Source organism: Artibeus jamaicensis, unplaced genomic scaffold (genome assembly GCF_021234435.1).
Source record: "Artibeus jamaicensis isolate MK-2021 breed Jamaican fruit bat unplaced genomic scaffold, CSHL_Jam_final scaffold_847, whole genome shotgun sequence".
NCBI classification, from domain to species: Eukaryota; Metazoa; Chordata; class Mammalia; order Chiroptera; family Phyllostomidae; genus Artibeus; species Artibeus jamaicensis.
Genome location: NW_026522057.1, coordinates 13,233,590 through 13,255,319, shown reverse-complemented (window position 1 = coordinate 13,255,319; position 21,730 = coordinate 13,233,590). Strand labels below are relative to the sequence as shown.

At 50.7% G+C, this 21,730-nt stretch overlaps 1 long non-coding RNA gene across 4 annotated transcripts; it reads left to right on the top strand.

Annotated features, from left to right (window-relative positions):
* Positions 1–17,002: 17,002 nt before the first annotated feature.
* Positions 17,003–21,468, top strand: LOC119052350 (uncharacterized). Of its 4 annotated transcripts, none has more exons than XR_008390687.1 (4): positions 17,003–17,087; positions 17,397–17,506; positions 17,717–19,310; positions 19,828–21,468. It is a non-coding gene; the product is annotated as an uncharacterized LOC119052350 (long non-coding RNA). The 4 variants fall into 4 exon arrangements; XR_008390686.1 differs by lacking the exon at positions 17,003–17,087 and having other exon boundaries at positions 17,116–17,506; positions 17,717–17,845; positions 19,061–19,310; XR_008390685.1 differs by lacking the exon at positions 17,003–17,087 and having other exon boundaries at positions 17,112–17,506.
* The last annotated feature ends 262 nt before the right edge of the window (positions 21,469–21,730 follow it).

Below are 21,730 nucleotides of genomic sequence, written 5' to 3'. Positions count from 1 at the left end.
CCTGAGGGGGCCAGCTGCACTTGCACACACCTTCACGGTCTCGCCTGGGAGCCAAGTCGGTTCCCTGGCTTTCTGCCGTTAGTCCCCAAGGAAGGCGATGGCCTTGACCTGCTGCACATCCTCGCACCTGTGCACTGCCCTGATGATGAGCTGATTGCCTCTGGTGGACAGGAAGTAGCACATACGTGAACAAGAGGGCGGGGAAATTACCACGACATGTCAGAGGTTTGCTATCTCTGGGAGCTTTCTGAGTGTTCGATGGTATGGAATGTGCTGAGCTATCTCCTTCAAGGTGAAAGTCAAGTTGCTGCACCTGACGCTACCTACCTCAAAAAAGGAGGATGGCACTTGGTAGGCTTTGGGATTTTGGAAGAAACATATAGGAGATGTTTGTGTGAGCTGCTTTGGCCCATCGATAAAACCCTCATTAGACTGCCAGCTGTGAGCGGGGACTATAGCCAAAGAGGGCCCTGCCTGAAGTAAAGGCTTCAGTAAAAGTCTTTCTGCCACTTTGTCGGGGTGGATGCTGTATGGTGTGGATGCTGTACGGGGTGGATGCTGTACGGGGATGCTCAGGCAAGCCCCAACAGAAAGACCACAGAGCAGACCTCCAGGGTTTGAGCAAATCTATTCCTTCTTACACAGGTAACACTTGTTTTCTTCTGAGAAAGAGCTTCGAGCTTGCTACTGGACTGTGGTAGAGACTGGATGCCTAACTACGGGACATCACAAAGTTTGAGATTCCCGTTTAGGATTTCCTGGACACAACTAGCTATAAATTTAGCCTTGTGAAGCAGCAATCTACCATCAGATGGGAATGGTGTGAAAGAGTCTATGCTTAGGCAAGTGTGGAAGTTATGATTTATATGAGTCAGTGATTCTGACTCCTGCTTCATTGCCTCTTATTTCTCAAACATACTTATGGCTTCCCAGGGAGTTCCTCATGATCAGTTGACTGAGGAATAAAAACTCAAGCCTGGTTTATAGCTGGTGCTACACAATAGGCTGGTACCACCCCAAATGGAAGGCTGCAGCATCACAGCCCCATCCGGCCAGGGGTGAAGGAAAGTCTTCACAGTGGGCACAACTTTAAGTACTTAAGTACGGATAATATATTTGGTTGCCCATTTTGCAATTAGAGATGGCCAAAAGTAGGGATCTACAGTGATCTATGAGCAGTTGTTAATGGTGTAGTTTGGCTGGATGGTCAGATACTTGGGAGGAACCGGATTGGAAGATTGGTGGCAAGGACTTCTGGGGGAGAGGAAAGTGGATGGACTCTTCAGCGTAGGCGCAGACTGATTTGTGTCCGAAGCAAATGCTCACTAACAGGAATCCACTGCCAGGGAGGCTTCCAATAATCAGGTGATCATTAGGACGTGCTTTGCAGTTGTCCGCCTCTTTACCCAGATATCCCTGTGCTTGTCCAATTGGCCCATGAATAAAGTTGACAGAGTGGCAGGGATAGGGGATCTGCATGGGCTCAAAACCATGAACTTCCCCTTACTGAGGGTTGCCTTGGATACCAGCACTGCTGGGTGCTCATAAGCTCACAATATGGCACCAACATGAGCCCACAGCACGGCACCGTTCCCCGGATGGACCGGCCATCTACCTGGCGGCAGGTTGATTTCATTACACCTCTTCCGTCATGTAGGGGAAATGATTCTTCCTTACTGGAATAGAATTATTTTCTGAATATGGATTTGCTGTCCCTGCCTGTAATGCTTTTTTGTTTATATCATCACCCATGATTTACAGAATGCCTCACCCACCATCATGGTGTCCTGCCAGAATTGCCTCTTGTCAAGGAACTCACTTCATTACAAAGGAAGAGCGGCAGTGGGCTCATTCCCATGGAATTAACTGGTCTTACCATAGAAGTCATCGTCTGAAAGTAGATAGCTTAATTGAAAAATAGAATGGCTTATTAAAGGCTCAAGTATGGTGCCAGTTGGGACACAGATGCTGAAAGGATGTAATTACGCTTTGATTCAGATGGCATTGTGTACTGCTGTCTCCCTCATCACTGAGATGCGTGGGTCCATTAATCGAGGTGTGGAAGGAAGTGCCAGTGGTTCTTTGTCAGTCAAGGTTCAGTCAGGAGTCAGACACTACATCAAACTAACTAAATGGAAATAAAGGAGAACCTTAAAGAATAGCATGGAGAATGGAGGAGAGTGTTCAAGGAATAAAACTTGGAAGGGAGTGAGGATCCTCCCCACAGCCGGGATTCAGACCACTAGAGAGGGTGTGGTCGCAGCCCACGGACAGTGGAAAAGTTCACTGGGTTGTCCCAGCCAGAGGTGGTGTGGTGGCGGCCGAGAACTACCCGCTGAGGTGCTGATGTCACTGGGAAGCTGTCTGTGGGGTTGCCGTTGAGTGTGCTGGAAAGCCAGCCCGGGCACTGGCTGCCAAGGAGTTGCCCACAGAGTCGGGGGGCAGGGAACAGGGGGCTGCCATCAGGAAGAGGCTTGGAGGGGAGCTGGGGCTTCCATCCATCTTGCCTTTGGGAAGCCAGCTGTGGGGATGCTGAGGATACCACGAGGACTGTGCTCCCCTGAGTGTCCTCCTGCACACCCAGGAGCAGAATACGCTGGGATCAGGTAGCGTCCCGTGTCCGGCCAGTGCCACCTACTGACAGTGGTGAACATCACACATGCAGGGGAAGAGGTTCTGGTACCACGAACAGGCCTTGGGGGGTGGATTTGAAGCTGGGAAGTGATGAGTAACAATGGACACAGGCTCCTCTCACTGTTGGTCGTGATCATCCCTTTGCAGAATTTTTGCTTCTTAGGAAAGTTGAGCTTTGCTAGCTTGGAGATCTTTGTTCCCAAGGGGCCACACCAGAGGACACAATGATGGTTCCGGTGAATGGAAGGATGAGGCTGCCATCGAGCCATTTGAGGTCCTCGTGTCACTGAGCAAACACTAGAGCGAAAAGTGTGGTTGATGGTTTTTTGTTTTGCTTAACCACAAAAAAGAGTTATGCTGCTGGACAGAGTGATTGATTGATCCTGACTTCCGAGGTGAAACTGAGTTGCTGCTGCATAATGGGGGCACGGAGGACTGCGTCTGGAACTCGGGGGGCTCTCTGGGGTACCTCTGGTACTCCATGTCCAACGGTAAAGGTTCATGGGAAACTCTGCCAACGCCCAAGAGCAGGATAGTTGAGGACTCTACCACTCAGGGGTGCAGTCCTGGTGCATTTTTCCTGGTAACAACCCCAACGAGCTGAGGCTGTGGGTGAGGAGGGGGGCGATGTGGGATGGGCAGTGGAAGAAGGAGGAGTTTTGGGCCTGGTGACCAATTACGGAAATGAGGGCTGTAATACCTTTGCTGGTCATGTTTATACATTTATATCTAGATGTTAACCATTTCCTTCTTCTCTCTCCTTCTTCCCATTAATATTTATATGCAGATTATTGGAGGCAAACTTTATAATTTCATTTTTAGGAAGCAGAATTTGACTGTAATGAATTTTGAGGGGTCATTCACACAACCAGTGACAGGCACAGTGACATTGGAACTGCGTATCTCCCCAATTTGAGGCAAGAATTGGAATTTTATTGGCACAAAGGATGACTGTTCTATCGGGTGGAGACATGCAATTGCTTTGATGCGAAGGGAAGTTCAAAAGCGTGTAGAAGGTGAGGGTGGGATCTGACTAGACAAAGGCAAGGACAGTGGCAGTTGTCACTCTAGTGTCTCTCAGTTCCAAGTCTACCCTTCTTTGCCCTGCTTTGGGGCGCAGGAGCTGGACCCTGGCAGTGTTGAAATCTGTCAGTCGAGGGCACTGGAGGGACAGTGCAAGGCGATAGCATCAGAAGGCAGCTCGCTTCAGGGGTCGGGCCTCCTTTTTCTTTTATTCAGTGTGGAAGCTGATCAGCAGCCAGTTCAGCAGCCGTCGGGGGCCACCTCCACTGCACCCCAGGCTGTGCTCTCCTCAGCCCGCAGCCATCGTCCAGGTGGCTTTAGCCACACCCTTGGCCATCGCTAGAAGTGGTACCTGTTCCCTGCATCTACTATTTCTGTGTTCTTCAGAGTCCTCTTTTAATTATTCTAGTAGTTCATGCCTTTTATGTATGAACACTTCTTTTTACGTTTGATTTCCCCTGTTCGAATTCCTGGAGTGCCCTCTGCCTCCTGCACGGACCCTGACTCAAATTTCTCTCCTCCTTGTCATCTGGCCTCCTTTGCTGCCTCCAACCCCATCCTCAACAGATCAGGGTCCCTCTCGTCCCCAACTGGGCCTTTCTCCTCACCTCTGCTCTTTAAGACCCGTCTTGGGGACACCCAGTGACTGTGGAAAAGCGAAGATGTGGCAGCCTCCCAGGACGCTTTGCAAAAAGGTGAACTTTCATAAAGCTGGTTGTGCGGGAGAAGCCCGGGCCTTGGACACCTGCGTTCCAGAGCCAGCTCGGTCTCTGGCCCATGTGTTGCATGGGTGGGCAACGGAGAAGTGGTGATAAATCCCTACTCACATCCAAGCTGCTGCCGGAGGCCCCCACCAGTGAACTTCCCATTTTATAACGTGTTCCTCATGAGAACCGCTGTGCTCATGGGTTGGCTGGATAGGTATTATTATTGTTGTTGTTGTTATTATTACTGCAGTGGTTTTCAACAGCGAGCAGCTTTGCTTCTCAGGAGACGTTTGGTTCCCGGTGGATCTGCATACAGGTTGCTGACATTTAGTGGGTAGAAAGCAGGGGTGCTGCTAAACCTCCTATATGGCACAAGACAGCCCCCACAACGAGGGATCATCTGGCTGTAAATGTCATTAGCGCTGAGGCTGAGAAGTTCTGAATTAACAGATGAAGAAATGGAGGCCCAGAGGAGGGGACGTGACTTGCCCAGGGTCACTCATAAAGTGGGCACACCAGCTTGGATGGCAGCCAGGTCCCTGAACCCCCAGCTGAAGTCTTTTTAGCCCTCACCCTCACCCAGCTTCTCCCTGGTACAGGACAGGAAAGGCGATGGGGCGCCCGTGCGGCCCACCCCCAGGAACACTGTGCCTGCAGGCTGGCATTCTCCTCTTGTCACCCTGCCCTGCCAAACCCTAGCCATTTCCCAAGGCAGCCATCTGCTTTCTCAGCTCCTGTTCTGAGATGCCGGGAAGCCGCTGAGAAAAATGCACTCCGTGGGTACTGGCAACACTGCCAAGGTGTCCATGCCAACGTTAGCTGCCTCCAGCTTCGCCCATCCTTCCTCTGACCTTCCTGTCGTCTGCTCCCACTCTCCTTACCCTCAAAGACTATTCGAGTCCTCCATCCTTGTCAAGTCCTCTCCTAACCCCGACCTGTACTCCCAAGAGGTAACTGACTCCTGTGAGTACTCCCTTCTGTCTCCCGGCCAAACCTGTTCTCAGCCAGCTCAGGAGCAGAATTCTTAACCGTTCTCAGGAGGAGAATTCTTCCTCTCCTGGTGGAAGGCCAGTCTCTTCCTGTCCTCTGGATCCTCTCCTCTCTGCCTTTGCTGGGGGCTGTCCCTATAAAGTCCTATAAAGCTCTCTTTCTCCCTCCGACTCCACCACCCAAACTTCCCTGCGCAGAGGCCGCTCAAATTGTCCTCATGACTAACTCTGAAAGAAGTTGTGTTCTTGAAATCCTCTGGCCCTCGGAACCACTTTCATGTCTCCCCCTCCCGTCCAGCTGACTGGCGTGGCCACCCCCATGCCCGCTGCAGTAACCAAACTCCTACTCACACTTCAAACCCAGTTCAAATGTGGGCTCCCCAAAGATGCCACAGCAGGTGCTGGGGACGCCCCAGCACATGTCCCCCTGATGTCCTGAGTTCTCCTGAGTTCTGAAACTACAGACCATTTTGGGCATGCTGATGGCTCCTACCTCAAATGCCTGCATTTTTATTCTTTCTGGCACCTGGAGAAGTTGCTCATTCTTGTGACAGGTGTGTGTGGTGAGTGCCACCTGGAAGTTCAGGGGGCAGGAGGAGATAACGTCCTGAGGTCAGTGGGCAAGTGTGCAGCCTCCATGTCGTGCAGTAGGATGGCTCTGATACAGCTCCTCATGGTCCTCAGAGGGTCCCCAGCAGGGCCGAGCTTGCCGCCTGTCACTGTGACACATCGGAAGTCCAGGCTTCGCTCCCTTCCCTGTGCAGTCTCTCCATGTCCTCGCCTGGGGTCACCTCACACATAAACTACTGGCACCAGAGCCCTGTCTCACCATCTGCTTCTGGGGCATCCACCCTCAGACCCGCGTCTGCCCCACCTGCCCCTTGAGGTGATTCATGCTCCATCTCCTGCTCCCTGGTGTCTATTCTTGGGGCAGAGTTTCTGTACCTTGTGCCAGACTGTGAGTCCCTGAAGGTAAGGCAAACTCTTAACCACCTCTGTGTCCCCTTTACCGGGCACATTACCCCTGCGCACCAATGGCCAAGAAGTACTTGTTGAGTGAGTGACTGAGAAGAGAATGGATGAGCAGTGAAATGAATCTTTGGGGCACCTATGCTGGGCGACAGGCCTTGCGAAGCAAATTATCCCACCGGTGTGGCCTTCTCAATCCCAGGACTCTCCTCTCCTGTCAGGGGGCTTGCTCTTGCCACCTTCCCCCCCAGGCCCAGAGACCTTCATTCTACCATCAACACCCTTTCTTCCTGGTATAACTCAGTCACTTCCCAGAATGCCTCTTGCCAGGAAAAGTCCCCCGACAGGGAAGTGGGTCCTTCGATGAGAGATTGAGTAAATCCCTTCGATGGGACTCTGAGGAAATAAAGGTTACCGGAATCAAATAAAATGCTATTCTAATGTGACATAATCCAATGCCACCTTCCAGCAGATGTTGTTTTGGAGGGATGGATTTGTCCCAGCTGGACTCTAGGGCTCATTCAGAAGCACTTGGAACACCCTCCTGCTGCTTCTGATGCGAGCAGCCCCAGGAAATGGTAATACCTACAAATCAACTTATTCAGCCCAAATACATGGAGCTGAATTTCTAGCAGGTGGAATTGGATTTGTTGCTGGGGAAGGGAAGCAGCTGTTGCCAAGCCAGAGCACATATAGACCACGTCCAGCTTTATAGCCCCTCGGGGAAGAGGGTGTTCTGAGCACATCCAGAATGCCAGGGGACTCAAAATTCAGTGCTCGTGTCTTGTGAAAGATCATTTTACAGTGGAGAAAGCGAGGCCCATGGGAGTGAAGGAGAGGCTGCCCAGGGCCGCACACACTGAGCCAGTGGCATGCTGGGATGCTACGTCGGAGTTCAGGCAGCTCGGCCCTACCTGCACCTCCAAACTCTCAGAAGAACAGGCAGGGTGGGAAACATGCAAAACAAAACAAAAAACAAAACAAAACAACATCCTGGAGCAACTCGCAGGTTGTGCCTGCCATTTTGTTACAGACAAGTGCCTGAGAATTAGGGACCCTGGGATCTGATGCTGGTCCTGCTCCTCACTTGCCAGGTGCCCCTCTCTGAGTTTCAGTTTCTTTACCTGTAAAATGAGAAGATTAAGGATCTCTAGATCTTCATCTAGAATAATTACTGTGATTCTGAAAGAAAAACAGAGCTGGAGGCAACATGCTCCCTGATTTTAAACTATGTTACAGAGCTATAGTAATTAAAACAGTATGGTAATGGTCTAAAAACCAGACACATAGATCAGTGGAATAGAATAGAGAGTCTAAAAATAAACTCACATGTATATGGTCAATTAGTTTATAACAAAGGAGCCAAGAATATATAGTGAGGAAAGAACGGTCTTTTCAATAAATAATGTTGGTAAATTGGCTGGCCATATGAAAAAAAAAACTGGACCACTGTCTTAACCATAAACAAAAAGGAACTCAAGGTGGATTAAAGGCTTGAATGTAAGGCCATGAAACTTGTAGAATCAAACATAGGCAGTAAGGTCCTTAACATAAGTCTTGATAATGATTTTTTGGATCTGACGCCAAAGCAGAAGCAACAAATGCACAATTAAAACAGTGGGGCTACATCAAACTAAAATGCTCTGTACAGCAAAGGAAACCATAAACAAAATGGTAATCTACTCAATGGAATAAAGTATTTGTAAATCATATACATGATAAGAGGTTAATACATTCAATATAAATATATAAAGAACCTGTACAACTCAATAGCAAAAACCCCCAATTTCATTAAAAATGGGCAGAAGATATGAATAGACATTTTTCCAAGGAAGACATACAGATGGCCAACCGGTACATGAAAAGATGTTCTACATATTAATCATCAGGAAAATGCAAAACCACAATGAATATCACCACACACCTGTGAGAATGACTATTATCAAAAAGATAAGAAACATCTCTGGCTGGTGTGGCTCAGTGGACTGTGTGCAGGCCTGTGAACTGAAAGGTTGCTGGTTCAATTCCTGGTCAGGGCACATGTCTGGGTTGCAGGTCAAGTTCTTGGTTAGAGGTATGCAAGAGGCAACCAATGGATGTTTCTCTCCCTCACTTTCTCCCTTTCCTTCTCTAAAATTAAATAAATAAAATCTTAAAAAAAGATAAGAAACAAATACTGGTGAGGTGTGAAGGAAAAGAAACCCTTATACACTGTTGGTGAGAATGTAAATTGGTGAAGGCACTATTGAAAACACTATGGAGGTTCCTAAAAAAATTAAAAATAGAACTCCTATGTGACCCAGCAATTTCACTTCTGGGTATTCATTCAAGGAAAACAAAAATGCCAACTTGACAAGATACCTGCACCCCCATGTTCACTGCAGCATTTTCTGCAATAACTAAGGTATGAAAACAACCTAATGTCCATCAATGGATGCACAAAGGAGATGTGATATATATATATAAAGAAGATGTGAGATTTTATATATGCATATGATTCAGCCATAAAAAGAATGAAATCTTGCCACTTGCTACAACATTGATGGACCTTGAGGGCATTATTCTAAGTAAAATAGGCCAGACAGAAAAAGAAAAATATCGATGAGCTTTCTTGTATGTGGAAACTTAAAATAAGTAAATAAACCAAGCTCACAGATACAGAGAACAGACTGATGGTTGCCAGAGGCAGGGGTGGAGGAGGGGAGATGTGCACACACTATTTTTGGTTTTAGTTTAAATAAAAAAGGAGACAAAGAAAAAAATAACAACATCTTTATTTTGCTTTATTTCCCCCCCTGCATTTATCATCAACTGACTTTGTACATAGGTATATATGTATTTATTGTCTCCTTCTCCAAGAGAATGGAGGTGCCAAAGGGGAGGGAATTTGTTTTTTGTCACTTTTGGGTTCTACAAAATTTTACTTAAGCAACTGTATAGTTCTGACTAGAGTTGCAGAAATAAAGCAAACAGATAAAAATGTATGCATTAAAAATTTAACAACTACCCTGACTGGTGTGGTTCAGTGGATTGAGCGCCAGCCATGAACCAAAGGGTCGCCCATTCGACTCCCAGCCAGGGCACATGCCTGGGTTACGCTGGGTCTCCAGTGAGGTGCATGTGGGAGGTGATTGCACATGAATGTTTCTCTCCTTCTCTTTCCTCCTCCCTCCCTCTCTCTATAAAAATGAATAAATAAAGTTAAAAAATTAATAACTGACATAAATATAATATAAATAAACTACATTGTAAAATTTAAAAATATTTGTCAAAGATTTTCTTGAGTAATGGGATTATGAGATGTCAGGTTGTTTTAATGTGAGAGACATGTCATAACATAGAGAATCTACTAAATGCATAGTCAGATGTGCACACACACATGTGTACACACACATACACTATTTTGTAACTTCAGGAACATGAGTGGAGCCTTGACTGGGTAGCTCACTTGGTTAGAACATCATCCCAATATGTGAAGAATGTAGGTTCAATCCCTGGTCAGGGCATACAAGAATCAACCAATGGATGTATCGATAAGTGGAGCAACAACTCTATGTCTCTCTCTCTCTCTCTCTCTCTCTAAGATAGATAAAGAAAAATTATAAAAAGCCCTAAATAGTTCTTAAGAAGCATAATAAAGTCTCCAAACTCAAGATATAATTTCCCCATAAATGCCACATGTAATAATTGTCTTAATCTTGCTCCTCTCCTTACCTTCCAGCCGAATTGCCCTGAGGATTCTGCCCTCTGAACTGAAAGGGAAGTGGTAAGGATTATTCACTTCTTGGCCCTCAGAGCTGCTCAACTTTTGGGGGGTCTTCTCTGAGCCTTTCCTATCATCTGCTTCCAAGAGATAGACACAGAAACTTTTAGGGCTGAACTCACCTGTTGCAATGGCTCAACCCTGCTTCAGCACCATGGACAGATCCACCAGGAGGAACCAGAGGTTTGATTTTGACCCGTTTAGGAAGGAGAAACTGGGAGTTTCCTGCTAATGGTGTCAGGACACGGGGATGCCCAGGTTACCAGAGCGTCTCCATCTACACAGGGCTTCATCAACACCCCCGCCACAGCTCACAGGTTCCTTTTGTTTTCCAATTTCATACTTCGAATCCATGCAAAGTGTGCCCTCTATGATATACCCGTAATTGTTTTTGTTTTTAAAAAATTCTTGTTTATTCTATTACAGTTGTCCCAATTCCCCCCCTTTGCCCTTCTATGTCCAGCCCACCCCCACTCCCACAGTCTGTCCTCACATCGTTGTCCATGTCCATGGGTCATTCATACATGTTCTTTGACCAATCCCTTCCCCTTCTTTCTACCCTCCCCTTTCCTCTGGCATCTATAATTGTTTTAACATAAAAAAGAAAATAATGAACATTTTCCAGTAAAACTGACACAGAGGGAGAATGCCCGATATTTATTCTAGTGTGTGTGTGTGTGTTCGTGCGTGTGTGTGGTGGGATACAGTGCCTACAGGGCAAAGTTCAAGATCCTTAGCTTGGAAACCATATCAGCATTGACCACTTCCTTCTCTTCCTCCCTCACTTTCACCCCTGCCCTGCCTTCACATCTCACACCATAACTACACACACACACACACACACACACCCCACATAGGTCTTTTTGTGCCCCAGGCTCATGCTTTAGTGCTTTTCAGATTATCTTCTTTCTCCATGGGAGAAGGTGGGTCCCTCCACCCTTGCCTTCTCTGCTCCTGCCTGTAAATGCAGACATGGGTGCTGAGATGTAGCCCACGCCACCCAGCAGAGCAGAGCAGTGGTTCTGCTGTTTTTAAGAAATAAACCTGGGCTGACCCCCATTGATTTACTTTGCTTACTGAGTCTTGTCCCCCAGAATGGGCTCTTCGACATTGTCTACAATAAGCAGACTGAGGAGAGATTCCTAGAGCTTGACTTCCCAGGTCAGCTGCAGCTAGAAAGTAAATGGTTGAGATTCGGGGGTATTTTTCTCACCCTACAGTCTAATTGCAGCTCAGTGAGCTTTCAACAGCATTAAAGGTTCTGTGGGAGCTGAGGCCTCCTGCCTGCAGCCTGTGAAAGTTCTTCCTGTTTCTCTAACATTGGGCTGGGTTTCCAGGAGTCTGTGTGGATGGACAGAGGAACAGCAGCCAGTCCCCGTCAGTGTCACACATGACCCTGACCTTGGGAGGTGAAGGTGGGTGTAAGATTCCACTGGGTCCCACAATCAGGCAAGGGGTTGGGTTTGGATAAAACCCAGGGCTCCGGATGCCCAGGCTGCCCAACCAGGACTTGCCATTCAGGTGCCAAAGCAGTGAAAGGGGTCAGGGGATGTTGTCTGGGGAAAGACCTTGACTCATAAGAACTGTATATACTACCCAGCTCCAGGTCTAGGCACTGGCTGGCTGCTACTGTTCTAGCTCTATCAATTCTGCCCTCCAGAAACGCCCTGCACCAGTTAGGAGCTTTTCACTTGAAAGTAACAACAAATGGGCTGGACAAACGTGGGAATCCGCTGCTTCAGCTGAGAACTGCAAGGGCAGGCCTAGCAGGCTCCATTTCTCAGAACTTCTCTCTTCTCAACCCTCCTCTGGTGTCTGGCCTCCCTCCCCAGCAGGATGGGGTAGGCTGCCAGCTTAAAGCAATCAGACCCCACCCTGGTGCTGAAGGTGGGTCATTCAGACCACTTGACTGAGACAAGGCAGTTCTCCAAAGGAGATTGTGTTGGGCTTGGTGGGAGAAATAAGGTGGAAGCTGTGAGCTAGCAAAGAACTGAGGTGATTAATAATATTCAATCAATGAGAAGTCCCTGAAGTTCCAGCCCCATCCCCATGTCCTGTCTTATGCCCAAGACTTCTGGGTGGCATGAAGTCCTTTGTCCCCCAGCATCCTAGCTCATGGCTCCCTTTGTGTTCCCTGGCTGTGCCCTCTGTCTGGAATTCTCTACCTCGTCCTGCACTCCCTTCCATTCTCCAAGCTTCATCTCAAGCTTTGCCTTTTGCAGCTATGAGATGAGTCACCTTTGCTGGCGTCTCCCATAGCACCTTGCTCCCACCACCATTTGCTGTACGGTTTGGTCAGAGTTCCCGTTGTCCCCCTGACCCACTCCCTACACACACACAGAGCTGGCCAGTATCTTGAAGGCACTGAAATAAATTTCTAGGCTCAAGATGGAGCTGCTCTTGCCAGGGTGCCACATCAGCAAACTAAAACTCAGATAACTTTCTTTGTAAATGCTCCACTTGACAAGAAATGCAATATATGTAATCAGCCAACCCTTAAATTCGAAACCAGCTCTGAGCTCTATGCTTACTTCCTTGTTCTTTATTTTCTGTTTTTGTCTTTCTTGTTCCTCATTTTTTCTTCTATAGAAGCTTCCTCCCCTCTGCCCCATTTTGCAGTTCCCGGAACCCATGGGAACTCCCTGCTTCATGGAGTGTTAAATAAGTTTGTGTGTATCACCTAAGAGGAAGGGGAAAGCTCTTGCCCTTCCTTTCAGCCCAACTGACTCTCAACTCTTTTGGTCTCAGTCTCGCTTCTTTAATCATTTTTAAATGAAGGTGTGAACGTGGACAAGTCATAATTAATCTCTGTATTCCCAGCTCCTAGGTCTGCGAACTAAAAGCCAGTAAATATTTGTTGAATTAATGAAAATAAGTCTGTGCAGAAGATGTACTTCTGTGAAGATGTCAGCATTTTAACGGGAAACAGAGTCTCAAGTCACGGGATTGAGCTCCCACGGTGGAGCTCTGGGCCCCTGGAACTGGGACAGATGCTTCACTCTTGTGCAGTGTCTGGAGGAGGCAGGTGGAATTTTCCATTCATAGCTTTCCAGTGCAAAAACAATCACATGGCCTCTTGAGAAAATATGAATGTGTCATGAAAATCAATGTGTTTTCCTTTGTTTTTGGTGGGGGAGGAAGCTTCTCTGGCCTTGCCAGTGTTCCTGCCTGGTTCTGGCTGACAGAGTGTTCCTTCCTGACCTCCCTGTGAACTGTAAAGATGATGCCCTGATTGACCCTCTTTAGCTCTCTGTCCCCACTGTCACCGAGTCCTTCCTGTCTGCCTGGTGGGTGGGTGGGGACTCACTCTGCAGCTCAGACATTTCTATGCCAAGCCCCTTGACTGGGATGCATCTCCTGAGATGACCTGGGAGCCCCTCTCCGGTCTCCTTGTGCCCAGCTCTCTGTGCTGACAGCCTTTCTGCCCTCCAGCCCCTGCTCCACGGTGCCCCAGGGCTAGTCTTCCTCCCCAGCATAAAGCTGATGGGGTCCCTCCCTGCTGAAAGCCCTTCCCAGGCTCCATGTGTCCTCAGATCACAGCCCAAACTCCTTAGCTCTGCACCAGTGCATAGAGGCACGGACATTAGCAGGTCCACACCGGGCAAGTGCCTGCCCCTGCTTGGAAACCTGCCTGTCCCTCTGAGGGAATGCTTTTTCCTCCCTTTCAGCCTGGTGAGCTCTTACTCACTCTTCAAGACCCAGCCCCAACACCCACTTCTCTGGGAAGCCCTCCCACGGAACCTCTTTCTGTCTCTGCACACAGCCCGTCAGTACTGGTTCCCTGGCCTGTCTCCCCCACTGAACCACGAGCATCTCGAGGTCAGAAACCAAGTCTGACTTTTGATGTCCCCAGAGTCTGTCAGCAGAAGAGGTGTCAGTGTGTGTTGCAGAGGGAATAAGTGAATGAATGAAGGAAGGGAGGAAGGAAAGAAGGAATGAGTGAGCGAGTGTACTTACTACTGTTACAACAACAGCAACAACTGTAACTCCTATTTCTGGAGCATACACTAGATGCCAGGCCCTGTGCTATGCAATTTGCCTGCATTTATCTACCGTAGCTTTGTACCTGCTTCTAAGTTTGGCATGACTATTCTGTTCATTTCATAGAGGAAATATACTGGGCTCAGAGATGTCAAGAATCCCGTCCAAGGTCACACCATGAGGGAGTGAGGGGGCTGTAATGTGAACCCAGAGATCCTGGCTCTGGCCTCGCCATCTACTGAGGCCTGCCTGCTCTGCACCAGGCGCTGGCCTGAGGGCTGAGGGTACAAAGAACAGAACCAGCAAAGTCCCTGTCCTCACGGAGCTCCTGCTGCAGTGTGTGAGGTGGGGAGGAGGCAAAACAATAAACAAGTGCATCTGCAAATAAGGTCGGGGCTGGTAAGTGCTGACAGAAAAACAAAGCAGGGCTTGGGGACCTGCTAGTCTGCTCTGGGCGCCTCTGCAAAATGCAACAAACTGGGTGGCTCAAGGGACAGAAATCTATTTTTTCACGGTTTGGGAGGCTAGAAGTCCAAGGTTAAGGTGTCAGCACATTTGGTTTCTTCGAGGACTTTCTCCTTGGCTTGCCGATGGCCACCTTCTCGCTGTGTCGTCACATGGTCTCTCCTCTGTGCACACATAGCCCTGGTGTCTCCCTGTGTATTCTCATCTCCTTTTCGTATAAAGACAGCTGGCAGGTTGGATTCAGGCCCTCTTAATGGTCTCGTTTTATCTTACTCACTGCTGTAGAGGCACCATCTGCAAACACATTTACATCTGAGGGGCTGTGGGTTAGAGCTGCTTCAGTGATGAAACTTGGAAAGGGTAAATTCTTGGGGTGAAAGGGTAATAGACTGTGGTGGGTGGTACTCTAGGGGAGGTCTGCGCTGAGCCTTGAATGAAAGAGAGGGACCTGCCTGGCTACACCCCAGAAAAGCAGAAGAAGTGGAAACAGCAAGTGCAAAGGCCCTGAGGCCAGAATCAGCAGAGCTTGTTTGAGCAGCACTGGCAAGAGGCCACTGGGACTGTTGCTTTATGAGATGGAGAGAGGAGAGGGGATAAAGTCAGAAAGGCAGACGCGTGCGTGCGTGCACACACACACACACACGCACACTGAACGTGCTCAGAACTTAGCAGTTCAAAGTGATGAACTCTTCCCACCTCTGTAAGTGTTCAGTTCAATACCTGTGTTGTGCAGATGGAGAAACTGAAGGAAAAAGGACCTGCCCAGAGTCACGTGGTGTGTCGGTGCTGGATTTCCTGCCCTGAGCCCGCCTTCAGCACCCCTTTCTCTGGGGATGTGAATGGGGTGCAGCCGGTGCCAGTGGAGCTCTGCTGAAAGGAGGGGGCTGAGACTGGGATTGTTGTAATTATTGTCATCGTTACCCCTGTGCAGACACGACAGGGGATCTGGCCGGGAGCCAAGTGGGAGAAGGGAAACTCAAGGGAGGGGGCTCGGGGGGCTGCTCCCCAGCAGCGGAGACTAGCTGTCCCCAGGCAGTGTCCCGCTGCCGCACCGGACGCTCTTTCTTTCCGCCAGTTCACTGAGCAGCTCCTGCCGGGGGCCGGGCCCCAGGTGGGTGGTCGTGGTCACACAGAGCCCTCTGCCAGGCTGGGAAGTCCCGATTCCAGAACCACACTCATCATTTACTGAGTGTGAAATGAGGGTGCCGGACACTCGGCCACCACGGATAGTCCTCACAACACGCCCACCAGGGAGGCGGCGCGAGGACAGCCCCGTTTTCCAGGTGAGGTGGCTGAGGCCCCAGTAGTTGGGCCCCTGACCCAGGCCCCCAGCCAGTGAGTGGGAGATGATATTTGAACCCATGTCCAGGGACTCCAGAGAGTGTCAACTCTAACCACTCGCCGGCCTCAGCCTTGGTCTCCTGGGCACTTCCTGTTGCCCATCAGCCTTGGGCGAGTCCTTGTTGGGTTTCCAGCCTCCTTCCAGCCATGCTGGCGGCCTCTGTTCCTGGGATGCTCCAAGCTCCTTCCAACCTCAGGGCCTTTGCATGGGCAGGTTTTTTTTTCTACTAGGAAAGCTCTTCCACTTCCTTGCTGCCTAACTGACTCTTACTCTTTCTAGTCTCAGTTCAATTGTTCCTTCAGGGAGGCCCTTCTTGACCCCCCAAGTCAAGCCCTCATTTTCTTCTTCCTTCATGCTGTTTCATCCTCTCAGTTCACGATAAGCACCCCAGTTTTAAATTATATTCATTTGTTTATGTATGTAGGTCCCCCTGTGCCCCTGGACCACACACTCTCTGAGGACAGGGGTCATGCTGTGGTGTTCACACTGAAATCGGGGCTGGGCGAGTATATGGAATGAGGAAGGGAATGAATGAACAAAGTTGAAGGTCCTCTGTCTCTTGAATTGGGCTGGGGTCCCCACAAGCGCCTGACAGATGCCCTTCTCCCTCAACTGCCCTGTCCCCTTTGGCCAGTGGGAAGTCAACAGGGAGGCTGTCACCATGGCTTCACACTCAGCAGCCCACCACTCCAGTCAGGCTTGTATTTCATTTCAGTCAGTTCCACTCATTACTTCTCCCAGGAAGTTCATAACATTTTGACATCATCAGGGGCCTGGTGACGCCAGTGTATTAACACCTCACCGAAGTATCAGACAGGAGTCCCCCTGCACGCCTCGAAAGACTCCCACAAATGGGAGGCCATGGTGTCCTCAGTGTGCTGGGTAGGATGTGCACCCTGCTGCAATGGGTGGGGAGACCCCAGGAGGCCCCCCAGTGCCAGCCACCTGTTTCTTAATAGGAGCTCACAGCAGTGCTAGACATGTGATTAGCCAAATACACAGATTCAGCTGACTGGAGGTTGTTGCCGATTGTGTTCTCTTGTGATTTGCTTACGTGATAAATACTTTCCTCCCCAATCCTAGGTTATTCTTAGGCACCCTCCTTCCTGTTGTTTATTCATTCTGTTCCCAGCTACAGGAGGCAGCCTGGCCAGGCCCGGAGCCCAGGACAATGCCTGGAGTGTTATCTCTTTTGGGGGCCCTGGGGCCGAGAGGTCAGACCCTGGCCTCCAGTCCGTTCAGCCTTCCTCTCTCTTCTGGCTTCCAATCGGAGAGAGATCAGGAGCACACGCCTGTCTTCCAAAATTTTCCACTCTATCCTCTGAGCCCTTCGTTGGAGCCCTGCCCACCTTTGCTGACCCCATGGACCTCACACTTACCTTCCTGGGTTGAGCAGGGGCTGCAGTCACATCAGGGAGACAGACCCTTATTTTTCCAGGGCCCCAGGAAGCGAAGGGCGCATCAGTCCTCTAGAGATCTGCTGTTGGGTTTGTCCACACCCTTCCCTTCTCTTTCATTAACAGGCCCCTGTGATCCGATGTGTGGACACTGGGATGGAGACAGGTCCCCTTCAGTGGGATCACAAGCCATAAGGACCTTCTAAGCCCGGAGTCATTGGTGCCAGCTTCGCACGGTGAGGAGCAGGCCTGCCTGAGAATGACGTTCACGGGAGGGAAGCGGAGCTCAGGGGAGGGAGGGAGGAGACAGGGCCCCCGGGGACGGCTTGAGCCCCTGCCTCTAGTCAACGCCGAGGCCAATCCCATGCCCTGTATTTTCAGTTACGTGGGCCAATAAATCACTACACCTCCTGCTTTAACTCTCTGTGCCCTGCCCCTCGCCATAGAAGGTTCTGCCTGAAACAAGCCGCAGTCGGAGAAGAACCCAACTCCGGAAAGGAAGCAGTGCCTGGAATGGAACGGCTGAGAAGCTGCAGAGCTGGGCTGCTGGACCATGGGCACTGTCACCAGTGAGGGTGGGGGCCGTGGGCAGGACCGGGAGTGGGCCCCGGCTGTGCCAGCCCGCAAGGCCTCCCGGAGCCCTGCTCCACTGGGCCTGGCGTGGGGTGGGTGACGGGGCTTTGGAGGCCTGTGAGATGAGGCAAAGTGGTGATGATCTCCGTGTTCCCAGTCAGGAGGCCTGCAAGGGGACCTGACTTGCCTGAGGTCACATGGCTCGTAAGGGGCAGTGCCGGGGTTGGGATTCAGGTCCATGTGACTCTAAGGAGCAAGGTCTTACAGATCTCTGCTGTAGTCAGAGACCGAGGAAGATGGGATCTCAGACTTAGTTCCGAATCTGATAAACAGGGTCCTCGTATGGCAAAATCTGGTGTGTGCCCGCCCCATCACACCTGTGTTCAGGGCGTGGCTCTCCTGCTTTCCCTCTGGCCTCTCTGTCTGGTCCTTCTTTGCCTCCCTGGCAGGACGCTTCCCTTCTTCCCAGCCTCTCAGTAACGGAGGGCTCCGGCCTCCATCCTCTTCTCCTCTCTACGGACATTCTCCCCAAGGGGAGAACATCCGGTCCCATGGAAATGCCACGTACACGCTCATGACCCCCAAATTGACATCTCTCACCTGGACTTGAACTTGAACATCCCCCGCCCACTGTGCTTCTCATCTGGATGAGAAGCCTCTTGACTTTTCCCTCCCAGATTTATTGGGATGTGATTTGTCTGTAACATCGTGTAAGTTTAAGGCGTGCGATGTGTTAATTTGACACATGTATATATTGTGAAGTGATTACCACAACAAGGCTCACACCCGTCCCCTCACACAGCTACAACTGTGTGTGTGTGTGTGTGGTAGGAACATTGCAGATCTAGTCTCCGAGCACCTCTCGAGCACGTGGCACAGCACCGCTCCCTGTACGGTCACCACGCCGTGTGTCGGGTCCCCAGGACCCTCGCATCTGATAGCTGGACGCTTGTGCCCTCTGACCGACATCTCCCCATTGCTGCCCCGCCACCCCCTGGAACCCCCATTCTACTCTCTGTTCCTTTGACTTTGTTTTTGAACTTTAGATCCCACATATAGGAGAGAACGTACAGCACTGATCTTTCTGTGTCTGACTCACTTCATTTAGTGTAATGCCCTCGAGGTCCATCCATATTTTTGCAAAGGGCAGGATTTCCTTCTTTATGGTTGAATAATATTTCATCCAAGCAATCTCCCCCGCACCCCCGCACCTGAAGGCGGGGCTGTGGTGCCTTCTCTGCAGGTGGAGAAGTGGAGACGGTCTACGGCGCCCTGCTCTCTCCTGATCTGGTGCAGCTCAGTGTGGAGCTCCACAGGGGCGACCTCAGTGGGGGGCATATGAAAGGGGGCTGCCTGGAGGGGCAGAGAGCCCTGCCTAGCACGGGGCTTCCCCGGCTCGAATCCCAGGGACCTCCTGGACAGCTTCCCCATCTGACAGCGGAGGGATTGGACCAGATGATGTCCAAGGTAACTGCTGCTCCAGAATGCATAACAAGTAGAAAAGAATGAGCCTCGGGCTGGAAAAGGTGGACTGAACCTATCGAAGAGACTCAGGGTCCAGAACCGGGAGGGATATGAGAGCAGTGACCAGCTCCCTGAGGGTGAGCTCCTGGCTCTGAGAGACCCACAGAGGGGACGGGGCAGGGTGTTGGGGGAGGGAAATGACAAGAATGACAGCAGTCACAGAAGCATGGCGGGCACGGTGCTGGTCTTATGAGGAGCCCAGGCAAACTTTTATGTGTCTACAACCCACCAAGCCCAGGACAATAGGACAAACAGCCCATTGCACAGATAACGGGGGTGAGGCCTGAGGGGGGAGCAGCTCCTCAGGGGTGCAGGGCAAGAGCTTGAACCTGAGCTTCTACCCAGCATCTCCATTTATTTTCTGTCTCCACATGCAGGTCCAGGGCTAAGGGGATGGGCAGGGCCTGTCCTGAGCCCGGAGAACTTGGGCAGGTGTGCTAATTTCTTTTCCTTTGCACAGAACCACCATGAGATGTGACAGCTTGCACCCAGTGTCTTCAGTTCTCACAGCGACCCGCAGCTTGGAAATCGCAGATCCACGCCCAGGGCCGCCTGGCCCCGAAGCCCTTTGTCCGCCCCTCTGAGGTCTCATTTTGGGAAGGCAGCGAGATTGATCATGTGTCTGCAGCCAGCCTCGCTATTCCCGGAGAGCCGGGCCCACCAGCTGGAATACCAAGTGTTTTGTTACTTACATCACATCCAATAAGTATCATTCCTTTGGCTGGACATTGAGAAATGGTCTCAGCCACCGAGGTGGAAGGTGAAAGAGGAATTGCTGGGAAAGAGGGAAATGATCAGCTGGACAGAGGCTGGGGTGGACCAGGAGGCAGAGAAGGTCCCGAGGCCAAGGAGGCCAGCCAGGGGGTGGGGGCAGTGGGCTTCCCGCCCAGCCACCCCGCCGCCTGCTCCTGGTGACCTGGACAGCCCGTTGGCCTCTCCGAGCCTTGGCTTCCTGCTGGGTAACATAGCTCTGATCATGCACAACCTTAGGGCAGCTCCATTCCTGGACGTCTCATTGACCACGACTCTGCTGGACCCTGTTACCTCCTTTGTCTTTCCTGCCTTTGCACGGCTGGTGGCTCCAGCAGGAGCCTGTTCCCCTCCTGTGGCCCGCCCCACACCCCTGCCCCGCTCACCCTCCTGGCTGAAGCGCCTCTTCCTCCGGGCAGCCCCCCACTGCCCCACGCTGGACTGTCTGCCTGCTCTGCCCACAGCCTGTGCCCCTTCCCACGGTGGGAAATCTGTGCTGCTCAGTGCTGCATCCCCAGAGCCCAGGACAGGGCCTGCACGTAGTAGGTGCTTAATAAATGGATGATATTTATTTATTCAATAAATATATGTTGATCCCCAACTGCATGGTAGGCTTCACGTGGTAGCAGGACTTTTGGAAGCTCTAGGCAGCACCAGCCCTTCTCCCTCTGCCTGTGGCCTGTCCTGGCTTCTGTGTGCTTCACCCCCCCCTCCTCTCCCCCACCTCATCCCCTGGGCCCATTCCAGTCCCTACGTCTAAAGCACAGGACCTGGGCAAGCTGGTGAGGGGCTCAGGGCCAGGCAGACGGAGTCCGAAGGGCCTGTTAAGCTTAGATGTGCAGATTCTGGGCCTAGAGGACAGGCCAGGGCCCTAAGGGCGGGCTGGAAGTCAGCTCCTTACAGAGCAGGGGAAGTAGCTAGAGTCCAGGGGCTGGAAAAACGGGTCTACGCATTTGTATTCAAACTGAGCCCACACCTTTGACTCTAGTGAGCTGAGGAGCTGCGAGAAGCTGTGACCTTGGAGGGACCTCCTGGTCCAGCCCCACCCTGCCCGTCCTGTTATATGAGGGGGGACCTAAAAAAAAAACAACCCTGGAATTTATTTATAAAAATGGTGTATTTATTCTTACATGTTTAAACATCTGTCATCTGCAAAGTTCTCCCCATTTGATGCAATACACCTACTGAGACACTTTTTCCATAGCTCACAACAGTTTTTGAACTCGTTGATTTTGATGCGTTTCAGTACTTCTGCCGTTTTTTGTTTTACCTCTTCCACGTGGGCAAAACCTTTCCCATTGAGGACCTTTTTCCTCTGGGTAAACAAGCAAACAAAGGTTGATTGGGATGAGATAGGGTGAATAGGGAGGGTGGGGCATGGGGGGCAGGCTTTTCTTTTGGTCAAAGCTGCTGAACACTCAGCGCAGTGTGGGCAGGTGTGCTTGCAAACCACCCACCACGAAAAGGGCAAATGCCTTGAAGGAGTCTTCAAAGAAAAGTTTGCCGACATAGAACACAACCACGCCAGCCGGTCGGCCAATGCTGACGGAGATGGCTTCCTGGAACACTCACCTAGCAGGGGGAGCCGCACTGGGGGGGGTCCGCCCTCCAGG